Source organism: Crotalus tigris, unplaced genomic scaffold (genome assembly GCF_016545835.1).
Source record: "Crotalus tigris isolate CLP2741 ecotype Arizona unplaced genomic scaffold, ASM1654583v1 scf7180000017744.3724543626:3957646, whole genome shotgun sequence".
In the NCBI taxonomy this organism is placed as follows: Eukaryota; Metazoa; Chordata; class Lepidosauria; order Squamata; family Viperidae; genus Crotalus; species Crotalus tigris.
The window spans coordinates 1,885,730-1,897,837 of NW_024096611.1; the positions used below are offsets into that span (position 1 = coordinate 1,885,730).

At 38.3% G+C, this 12,108-nt stretch overlaps 1 protein-coding gene across 5 annotated transcripts in view; it reads left to right on the forward strand.

Moving 5' to 3' along the window:
- Positions 1–467: 467 nt before the first annotated feature.
- ARNTL (aryl hydrocarbon receptor nuclear translocator like) overlaps positions 468–12,108 on the forward strand; it is a 42,732-nt gene continuing 31,091 nt past the window's right edge. For 3 of the 5 annotated variants that reach the window (XM_039340350.1, XM_039340354.1, XM_039340351.1), the window contains exon 1: positions 468–613. The gene's annotated coding sequence lies outside the window, so the exon portion shown is untranslated. Of the gene's footprint in view, positions 614–1,688; positions 1,755–12,108 lie in introns of all 5 variants that reach the window. The other 2 variants (XM_039340352.1, XM_039340353.1) reach the window with 2 other exon arrangements.

Genomic DNA, 12,108 nt, shown 5'->3' on the forward strand with positions numbered 1-12,108 from the left:
ATACACGCAGAAGCAGACGTGGGTGACCCAACACCGGTCGGCACAGCCGGAGGGGGAATCGCCGGGCGAAGCGGGATCCCGGTCGGCTCTCAAAATCTTTATATCCGGCTCCCGCCCGTTCCAAGCAGCCACTTACAACAACTGCTGGCAGGGCGGGAGCGAGAGCGAGAGCTAGTGCGAGTGTGAGTGCGCACGCGCACCCGCGCGGCAGTCCTCTCTTGCTCTTCCCCTTCTCTCGCAAGTTACAATCGTTAGCGGACGGGCACAACAAGAGTGTATTCCTCGTTCTGACTCGTTTACTCTTCAGCCGCACGGTTCGGATTGGTTGGCCGGATCGAAGGCGGAACATAAGCGTCGTCTTTGGAGAAGTATTGGGCAGCAGGCTCAAACTCTGTTCGACGATTGGCCAAGAGGCGGGCAGGGGCTTGATGCGGGGGGAGAAGCCATTGGCTGGAAAGTAGGTTAGTGGTGCGACGTTCAGCGGCAAGCCAGGCGGAAAGTAGGTCAGGTATAGGGGTTGCTTGTGCCGGCCGTCGTTTTTCTTTGGCTACGCTGGCGAGCCGCTTTGAGCGGAGGCCAGGGACTGAGATTCCCCCCCGTCCTTCTAAGCACGGTGAGGACTCGGAGGTGGCGGAGGGCTGCTACCTGCAGTCGGTCTGGCAGGGAAGGATCGGGGCGGCGGCGTTGAAGGAGAGGCGAGGTGGTGGAGGAGATTCCCCTTGGATGCCCGCGCGCGACGAAGGGGATTCCTCTTCTGGAACGTCCCCCCGGCAGGTTGGGGAGGGAGGGAGACTTCTGCCGTGGTGGTTCCCGCGCCGGCTGCATTCCGCTTCGGTCTTCTGCCTGGACAGGTGGGCGGAGGAAGCGAGCGAGCGAGCGCTGGTTTGTAATAGGCACATTGTTTATGGGTTTAGCGGGTGGGTGCCAGCCTACGAACGGGAGAATCGAGGAGGGCATGAGAAAGGGCTTCAAGTTTCAGGGTAAGGCTTCATGTGCGGCGAGCCTTTTTGGGGGGAGGGGGCTGGAGGGCTCCCACTGCCTCCACCTCCCCTTCTTGGGACTGACGGGGGGGAGAGGCATTTCCTCCTTGGGGGTCTCCGGCGGCATTAACGGGGCGCCCACTCAGGAAAGGTTTGGGGAGAGTGGAAGGAAGATCAATCAATACTTCGGATTGAAGGAATTGTCCCTTTTTCCTCTGAGTTATATCGCGGGGCATTTGGTCAGGAGAGATATGGAAGTGAAATTAGATGCTCTTCCTCTCGATTGGAGAGCAGGAAACAGCGTTTATTTACATAGGGTTGTCCTTAAAAAACCTGGAGCCTTGCAGTGGCAAGTTCCGTGCCGTGGGTTTTTTTTTTTTTTTTAATGGGATTTCTTTCAAACAAAAAAATCCGGTCTCCGATGTACCTGGGATGGAACTTGACATCGGGACTTGTCACTCTCCCCCGCCTCCACCCTCCCCTCCCCCTGTTTACTTACTTGCCCCCTTTCCCTCTTTTCTTTATTTGTGGAAACGCGCTTGTTGAAAACTCGGCTTCTAGGAAAGCTGTAATGACCTTTTCGCATTAATGTTTCGGTCTGGAAATTACGGCAAATGTTATGGAGTTAATAATTCTTACGCATGTTAGAGGCAAAACACGCGGAGAGTCGAGGAAAGAGAAAAGATTGAACGGGCCCTGTTTCCCTAGGAAGGAAACCTGTTTACAATATTGAGAGTGAAGTCCTGCTGATTTTCATCTGGACATAACTTTCTGGTAATTGGACATATGAGTCACTTTTCTGGATTCTGATGCTTTGTTTTTTCCTGTGAAAAGAAATGTCAGCTACGTGTTAATGGAGTCTTTTCTGGTTTAGATTTATGAGTAAATCTCATAATGTTCTAATTGATAATATGTTCTGAAGAAGATATTTTAACAGTTTAATGAAGAATGCGTGTATGTTTTACATGTGGTTCTTGCTTTTAGCGCATGCCTATCACAATCACATTTTTAAAAAAACTTGACACAACTTATCACGCAATATTCCATCCCTTCTTTAATGCAGATCTTGAAGCAAATTATATATATTTCATGGTATCACTGAGCATAAAGTTACCTCATTTTAGCCTCATGCTGAAATAAAGACTGAATGAACTTGGTTTAAAAACTAAAGCCCCAAACATGCTGTTAAAATATTTTTTAAAAAAACTTGAGGGCATTAAAAATGGAAAAAAAGAAAATTATTGCATTACTATTTAAGAAATTTCTATCATAACATTAGCCTAACAAATGTATTTTTATGTATTTGGAGGAATTCCGACTGTGCTTAATGAAGATTACTTCCTTATTTAAGCATTGCACTTGAAATATATTGACAGGATGAGCTTTTAAAGGTTAAGATAACATAATAATTTGAAGTCTAATCTTGATGTCTAAATAGTCTGAACTTTGGAGTGTTTGGTGCTCTCTGAGTGTAGTTGCTTGCAGGTGTTTCATACTCAACTAACATCATTAGTAGTTTGGACTTGTTTTTTCCCAGTGTTCTGAAGGACCTGTATCATTTTTTAAAGTGATAATACAGAAACATCCATTTCCTCTTTGTTTGCCATGTATGAAATACTCTTTTTTCTCACATTCTAAGACTGTTCTTGCATTTCTCTCTCTCTCTCTCTCTCTCTCTCTCTCTCTCTCTCTCTCTCCTCCCTCCCTATCTCCACTTTTATGTTAGAGCTCTTTTAGATGAATTTTCTTCCACATACATGAATACTCAAGGCAACTGTAAATAATGTCTTCATTGTGGAGTCTCAGAGGTGCTTTCTAAGCATGCTTGTTTGCTTGCCAACCAGGTAACATCACTGCTAGTGAGTGTTCATATGTTCCCTGTTTATATACAAAAGCTTGTCCTTCCCTGCCGGTAATCATCAATAGATACATAAAGATAAATCACTTTTACACACCATTCAATAATAAGCTAAGAAGGAAATGAAAAGACCAAAACACATCCTCTCCGGCTATCAGCCCCTACCTTAAATAAGTGGGGATTAACACTGGACAAACATCAACCAGGAAACAGTACACTAATCAAGAAATGCCAGGGAGAAAACCATACCCCCATGAATACTGGCAGGCAAGCTATTGCATATAAATAGGGAGCAAACCCCACACTCGCTAGCATTGTGGGACTAGAATATACTTCCAACCAAAGAAGTTCTTTTGATTATTAATATACCATACCCAATAACTTCACTTCTAGGGGCAAAATGTATAATAATATGAGTTTTGGAAACAGACTTCACAAAATACGTCCTTGTCTATCTTGCTCCCCAAGTTGTTCAGACAAAGAATTTTAGCAGGAGCCTCAAATGCAGTTACACCTTAACATGTAGTTAGGAATTCAATTTTATTTATAAGCAAGGTCTTTTCTAAGCAGAAAAATCATATTATTGACAGATATGATATCATGGGTCCATATAATGCAAGGAGCTTGGTGGGATTTCTTTTTAGTGGAACTAATCATGCTGCAATTCAGTTGTTATTGATAGGTTGGTTTATACCATATCAGGAAATCTTTGACCCATTGGGCCATTGTTTCAGAAATATTTCCTTGGCAGATTCTTCAATTATTTCAACAATGGCAGAGGTTCTAATATATTGCCTTCACTAGAGAAGTTCTTTAATTTTTACCATGGAACTATTTAGAGACTGCATCTGCCTTAAAAATAGACCATATTGAACTACATAGCACAGTCAATATTAGAGGCTGACCAGAGGAAATGTTTTATAAAATTTGGCCAATTTCATTTCTGTAAGAGTCATGGGTCCCCGATTTTGGATATGTTCTACAAGTTAGCCCATTTGAGGTATCTTGGTTCAAAACTTGTCCCATGATGTACCATTTTGCTCAGTTAAAGATTAAACACAGCTTTAATATGTAGCATAGTACTAGATGCTAGCTATTAGAGAAGAATGCTATTATTGTAGCTCTTTACACAATTAATTTCCCAGTGAATTTAACTGAAATTTAGTTTTGAATAAAAATGTACACGACTCTGTTGCAGATAATGACCCACAAAATATAGTTTTTAAAATGCCAGGCACATGACAAGCAATTAGTGGGTGGCTGTTTTTTAAAGAGAAACACCCACTCCCCCCAACATATATTTCAAAAGTATTGTAGCTGTACAGCCAAGTGCATTGGTTTCATTACTGTTCTCACTGACAATATCCAGTAAGCACCCAAGCTATGCTTCCACTTCTCACATAATAGGATCCTGAATATGCTTGTTCAGATTAAAAACATTTCATAAAATATTTTAATCTGAATGCTAAGAAAATACAATATTTCTGCAATTAAAACTCTGCTTTAAGACATTTCATCTAGATACTGAATCTCATATGATAATTTTTTTATGCATAGGCTTCTGGTATAAACTCATCATTAGAAATGTACCTGTACTAAAATTAGTGTTAATTACCGTACTTGCAAGGAAGTGTGTTCAAGACTATGTTCAAATAAAAGAAGATAACCTTGATATTATGACTAACATATTATTTATTGTAGTTGTATTACTTCCAAACAACAATTTTAATTAATCTGAGAACCTGTTCAAATTCTGGGTTTATAAGTTAGAATGAAATACAGCAAATAAATATAATGTAATTACTTAAATTATCAAACTTTTAGTATAGCTAAAATTTTATATTGCTTCATAAAATATTCATGATTTGGAATAGGGGTGATTGTTCAAACTATGCACTGAAGTAATCTAGGTTTAAGATTGTTTTGGTCAACTTTTTGTCAATTGTGTGAGAAAGATGGAAGTATGTTGAGCCCAAACTATGACACCTAAGGATTTTTTTAATGAAATACAAAGGGAGTTAGAATACAACTACTGTAATATGTTTCATTAGATATTCTCAAAACTGTTTTTGAGCAGTAACTGCAAGTCCAGAAGGACTCCCAAGTTGCCCACTAGTCAAGAAAGGGGAAGTACAGCCCCATCCAAGTCTACCAATAGTAACATTCCAAACCCTGGGAGTCCAACAGCAACGTAGTCATGTTAGGATAGAGCTGAGGTCTCCTCCATCCAGATCCAAATATCCCCCAGACACTCAGTCAGTACATTGACAAGTTCACCTGTGCAGCTCAGGGTTGTAGTGTAGATCTAAGTATCATCAGTATTCTGATAATACAGAACTTCACATTAGTGCAGGGGTCTCCAACCCCCGGTCTGTGGACCGGTACCGGGCCGCAACATGCCAGCAACTGGTCCACACAAACAAGCAAAGCCCCATCCATGGGATGTAGGCAGCACACAAAACCACGCACCCTCTGGCCCATGGAAAAATCTCTCTCCATGGAACCGGTCCCTGGTACCCAAAAGGTTGGGGACCTCTGCACTAGTGGATGATCTCATCCAGTGGTTTTATGTAGACGTTGAACAGAAGAGGGAAGAAACTTGAAGCGTTCCACATAAGAGGCCACAGGCGTGATCTCTTCACCCCCCACCAACTACTGAGGAAGAATGTGAACCAGTGGAACACAGTGCCTGCCATTTCTAAGCTGTACAGCCAGGTCAGAAGGATACTATGGTCAACAGTATTGAAAGCTTCTGCAAGATCAAGAAGCACTAGGAAGGATGCATCATCCTCATGCTGCTCTGCCAAAAGTCATCAAGTGTGAACACAGCTGTCTTTACTGGATCCTGGCCTAAAATCAGACTGAAATGGTCCAGATAATCTGTTTCCTGCAAGAACCTCTGTAGCCGTCATCCAGCCAGCTTTTCTACTACCTTCCTCAAGAAGGGAAGATTGGAAACTGGCCAATAATTCTCCAACACGGAAGGATCCAGTGATGACCTCTTGAAGAGGGGGTGTATCACTGTTTCCTTCAGGTGTGAGAGGAACATCCCCTCTCTCAAAGAAGTTGAAACCACCATTGTTAGTCATCTCCCAGACCGCTTTAATAACCCAGGAGAGCCAGTGTCTAACAAACAGGTGGCTGAACAAACAGAAAAAAACATATCCACTTTCTTGGTATAACAGAATCAAATTTAGTCCAAATTACATCACAAAATTGTCCCTTGAACTTGCCTAGACAGAATCTAACTCTGAGAGATTTTGTCTGCCAAGTTGCAGGAATATTCCTCAGGGTGGCTTTGCAGATGATTCTATGCATTCCCCACCCCCTGAACAGTTTATCCTAAACAAGGCCATTGGACAGCTATCGGGAGATGCAACAGGATGGAAGAATATCAACTTTTCACTACCCTTATCACCGTGATGTAGGCTCCCACTTCTGTTTGGTCGGATATACTGTTTGACATTCTCAAACAGTACTTCAGGCATCACTTCTAGCATTTCATCTCCTGGAACTCCTCAGAAAATCATGGAGGACCTTTGGATTGATGCACAGAAAGAGGCTGCATAGGAGCAGTCTGATCCAGGGTGTCAGTCACATGCTTATGCCAGGCTGAACCCAAAGTCTGATAAAACCCTAAGCTCCCTCTGGGACCCAAAATGGCCCATCAGTTGCCTGGGGTGGACCAATCTATTAGGTCCTTTCAGGTAACAGAAATGGCAGATTATATATAGTAGTGACTAAGACTACATTTTTTGGTGCCTACTTAAGTACAAATCAATTCTATTTTTGAATACAAATACATCAGATTGCTGAGTGTGATGGGAAGTTTGTCTGTAAATAAATCTCTTTATTTAAATGTAGTTATATATTTTGAAAGTATTTCATCTATTCTGCTAACAACCAGTAGGTTATGGGCTATTATATGAAGAAAATAGCAAAAATGTACTGCATTAGTGACCTTATCCTATTACACAATACTCTATAGAAAACAGTATAAAGTAGCCCCTGGCATAGTTCAGAGTTCTGCTTGGAACTAAAGAGAATACAATATATAAATGGACATATTTGAAAAGATAAAAAAATACTTTCTCCACATTTACAAATGAGAGGAAAAGCTAATAACCTACTGAAGTAAATGGGGGGGGGAAATCAGTAATTTCTCACACCCCCGAATCTGAATATCTGAATATTCTTAGTATGATTAAGCTGTCACTGATGCACATCTCTTTTTTATGTACAGAATTCCAAAAACTAGTTGTTATTTCTCATTGTCAGGAATTCCAGCTGTGCTTCCTTCTTCAGTACTTATCTCTTAAAATATCATTTTAAGTGACTGTCTACAGTGACTGTCATTATATCTTGATTCATTGTAATAGAGAACCTTTAACTGCAGGAGCATTCATGTTGATCATGTATTAATTTGATTTACATAAATGTGTCAACAAAGCTTTTGCCATTACGTTTTTTTTTCCAGTTTACTATTATGACACTCCATGCCATTTCAAAAAGGTGAAATAATATGCAAAGAATAATTTCTGGTTTATTTATATTACACACTTGGAGAAAAAGATTTGCTGAATGAGCAGTTGTATTTTATTGCTTTTATGACTTGACTATAGCCAAGGGGCGGGATTTTTGTTTTTTTTGTTTGTATTGAAACAACAAGCCACTTCCAGTTATCTTTTTTCACATGCAACCTTAATACGTTTTAGGTGCTGTACGTAAACATTATAACCTTTTCAACCTCATGCTATTTGAGAAGCTTGGTATTAAGAATTTCAACAGCCCTAAGATGTTTCCAAGTCAGCTGTACAAGCTGGAACAACTTGTGATATTGGTTTGATGCTATGTTGTAGTGTTCTAGTTGATTTCTAGTGGGAACTATGCCATTATGCTTATCCTGAAGCAAACAATATTATCAATGAATGGCATTAACAATTATAAAGTTCTTGTAATTTCAGTCTCAATTCAGTGAAGCTTATTCATAGACAAAACTTAAATACAATATACATCATACAATTCAGACTATCTACTTGGAAGAAAATCTTCAGATTTCAACCGGAGCTGACCTCAAGTGGATCTTAATGACTTTTTTTGAAGATTACTACAAGTCATCTTATTCCCACTGAGGATAATAGGAACAATGTTTATCCTGGCTTGCAATATAGTAATAAGAAATTTAGTTCCAATTACTTAAAAGGCATCATGTGATAAGGCTGCAGTGGAAGGCTTGCGAAATTCTGGCATTGGAAAATGATAATTATTTAGCTTAAAATGCAGCTTTGAGCTCTTTGAAGGAAAGATCAAACAAAGCACCATATCTAATGTGGCAGAAAAAATAAAGGACTTGCATAAATTTCTCTTCCATGTGTTTTTGGTTCAGGGATTATATTTTTCACAAATTCTCCAGGAATTACTTATTTAATATAAATAAAAACTTCTTTAAAGACAAACATTCAGTGATATTCATTTGATTTATTTTGCTGCAACACTTATATCCTGCCTTAGAGGAAAGTAGATGTGTGGAGTTTGCCCTATTATATTTTTACAACAATATCGTGCACTAGTAAGGATTGAAAGAGGAAGACTGCCTCAAGGTTTTATTTGTGCCCCAAAATAAAATTAGGAATGTGCTTCAATATAATAGTAATGGATAAAAGAGATTTGTATGTATGTATGAATCCTACTGGATTTAGAAAGATGATTTGGGAAACTTTATTAAATGGGCCTAATATATTCTAAATTAAATTCTTTATTATTTATTAAAACATTTAAAACTTACAGCATTTTTTCATATATTGAAGTGTAGTTTGTGTGCTGGAATGCTAAAATAGGTTTGAAATAGTAGAAATAATGATTCATTGGTGGGTTTTTTTGGAAGGACAAGCAGTTGCTATGAGGCACATATGAATTATTATTGCCATTTATTACAGATTATTTGCTATTTTATTGACTACTTGATAAGTATAATCTGTATGCAATTAATGTTGCTTTGCCTCTTAAAAATACCATTCTTGTTATTATCTTCTTATTAGAAAGGAGCAACAAATAAGGCAAATAAAAGAGCAGTTTAAACTGAGCTGAATTCATAGGCTTTGGAACATTTGGGGCAAAATAGTAGATCTATTTTAAAAACGAATCTGGGTAAGAGCCAAGTGGAGATTTTGCTGTTTTTATAAAGAAGCATGTAAATAGGGCAGTTAAAAACAAACAGAAAAAAGGTTCCATTGAGGACCACAGGCTGAGTACGGCCGGTCAGCCAGCTGTGGATCCATCTGGTGGTGATGCTGTCTAACCTGCATTTTCCTATCTTCTCAAGTAGTAGGTTGTAGTATACTTTGTCAAATGCCTTACTGGAGTCTAAGTAAATTATATCCACAGCATTCCTCTGGTCCACTAATTTTGTCACTTGGTCAAAGAATGCAATAAGATTTGTCTGGCATGATCTGTTTTTGACAAACCAGTGTTGGCTTTTAGTAATGACTTTGTTTGCCTGTAGGTGTTCGCTGATTTGTTGTTTGATTATCTTTTCCAGAATCTTCCCAAGTATTGAGGTCAGGCTGATAGGTCTGTAATTTCCTGGGTCCTTCCCCCCCCCCTTTTTTTGAAGATGGGAACTACATCAGCTCTTTTCCAGTCCTCTGGTAGTTCCCCAGTGCTCCAGGATCTTTGAAAAATATAGTTCAGTGGTTCTGAGATCACATCTGCCAGTTCCTTAAGAACCTTGGGGTGTAATCCATCTGGTCCTGGTGATTTGAACTCATCTAGGCTGGACAGGTGTTCACTTACCATTTTCCTGCCTATCTTAACTTGTATTTCTATTTTGTTTTTTATGGCACTATTTTTGATAGGTTGGTCTGTTTTTTCCCTTTGTGTAAAGACAGATGCGAAAAATGAGTTAAATAGTTCTGCTTTCTCCCTGTTGCTTGTCAACTTGCCACTTTCACCTACTAATGGACCAATCGTTTCCTTCACTTTTTTCTTGTTCTTTACATGTTGAAAGAAGCTTTTTTTGTTATTTTTGACGTTGGTTGCAAGCCTCAGTTCATTTTGAACCTTAGCTTTCCTCGCTTTGTCTTTGTGTCCTTTAACCACACCGACATGCATTTAGACTTGTTGATATCTTTCCCAAAGTATGTTATATCATTTTAATATACCAGTGTTTAATGTGCCAGTATTTTGTTTCCAATTAAATGTGACAAGGAGTCAGAATATTCTGAAGGCTTTCAGTTAGAATTAAGTCTATTAGTTGAAGAGTATTGGCCATTGGAGGAATACCCTTGATGAAAATATCTTAGAATATAAAGGACTTAATCTGTCATTCCCAGTTTATTCAGAGAACAATTATTTCCTAGTGAACACACTACTATAATTCAATAATATTTGAAAATATAAAATTGGAATAATGCTGAACCATTGTATTTCCCCACAAGGAAGATGGAGTTTTCCCCAGTTTTGTAAATTGGGAGAAGGGCTATTTTCCTACTTCTGCTGGAAAATGCTGTTGAAAATCGGAGAATGGGTGAAAGATGCAAATAAACAGCTGAAATTGAGATAGAAGAAGAGAGAGAAGCTGCTGTGGTTCTTTCTCTCAAAAGGAAAAGGAGAAGAAAATAAGCTTAACACATTGTCTGAACTGAATTAGAAGTGTTAAACATATTTACCTCAGAGTAAGAGTCCCTAAAATTTAGTAAGACTTAACTAAATCAAATTTACTACAGATTAAGCATACAAAAGTTTCTTGTGTTGCAGTCTAGCACAGAAGTCTCCAACAACTTGTTTCCTTGTTGAAAACAGAAACAGCTTGGTGCTACAAAATTTCTCCCTCAGTTCTTATCAAGTATTTGGAGAAAATTAAAAAACCAGAATATATACTGTGGTCCAGTCCATGGACTTGTTATTGAGCATGTCTGTCTATCATTCAGTCATCTATCCATCTTCTGTCTATCCATTTATTATTTGGGAGTTGGGGGATTCCAGAATTGGTTTCAGTGGAGAATGGTAGTTTTAGATGACAAAGAAGTAAAACTAGAGAGTACACAGGATTTTTGTATGTATTTTTAATCTCTAATCTTCCTTTGGAGAGAAGATTGTCTTAAATTCAAAACTGTCTTCTTTTGGAATTAATAGAGCATGTAATCATCCTTGGCCACTAAATAAGCAGTATTTTCTGCTTCAAATATTTCTATTCTTCCAAATTCGGACTGAATGTAGGAGTTTGTGTTCTTCCCTTCTCAACTGAGTTTCTGAGTATGGACTCGACTGAGTCCATAAATCTGTACTGCTGCACAAAGAAATAAAGATAACCAGAATGAAGCACAACATGAAGAGTCAGAAATATCAGTAAAATATTTTAAGTAAAAAAAAAAACTAATGACAATTCTTACATGTTAAAATATAATTAATAAAATTCAAAATATTCTAAATAATGTATGCCAAAAGATAGAAAAGTAATGAAATGTCTACAGTGGAGGATTATAAAGTTAACTAAATCTGCAGAAATGGAGAAGCTGACCAGTTTGGTCAGGGGAAAAAAAGATAAAGGCTTTTTTGAAAATCTGGAAACCCTATATGGGGATTTTGTTTAAAGAAAAAAAAGACTGAATTGATGGGTTTTGGATTTGGGGATTAAAAAGGGCCAAAGAGGATGAGGAAAGAATAAGATGATAATTATCCAATAGAAGGGTGGCTGGCATAAGTATATGTTTTTATTTCTCTTTTCATTCCTTTTATCTTTCTTATTTTATTTGGATACTTCAATAATTTTACCTTCTCAAAAATTTTTAAATACATATGTGTTGGATTTATGTAGGAAATGTTAAAGTAAAGTTGACATTTACTAATTTTCTTCCAAATGTTTTGCTTGCATCCATCAGTCTACCATCTATGGCTGGAAGTTTACATATATAAATCATAATATAATTTTTCTTCAAAGTTTCTATATGATATGGAAATTTTTTCAAAGAATGTGGAAATTACATGATAGTTTCTCACCGTATACATGCTTGCTTCAATGATTTCTATCAGGGTTTTACTCTCACTGTGGAAGAACGTATTTCTTTCCATCCTGCTTAGTGTCTTTCTTTTGAATTGAATTGTTTTAAAAACAGCTATATTGGGGGGGGGAATCAAGTTTCAAAAACAGGTTTGAAGTAAAAATAATAGCAGTCTGTTTGTATAGTACTTCCCTAAACAATAGTAGTGGAATAGCTGTTATTCATGCTGGCCATGTGCTATATACAGAAGCTAGGAATGGGCCTAAGTGAC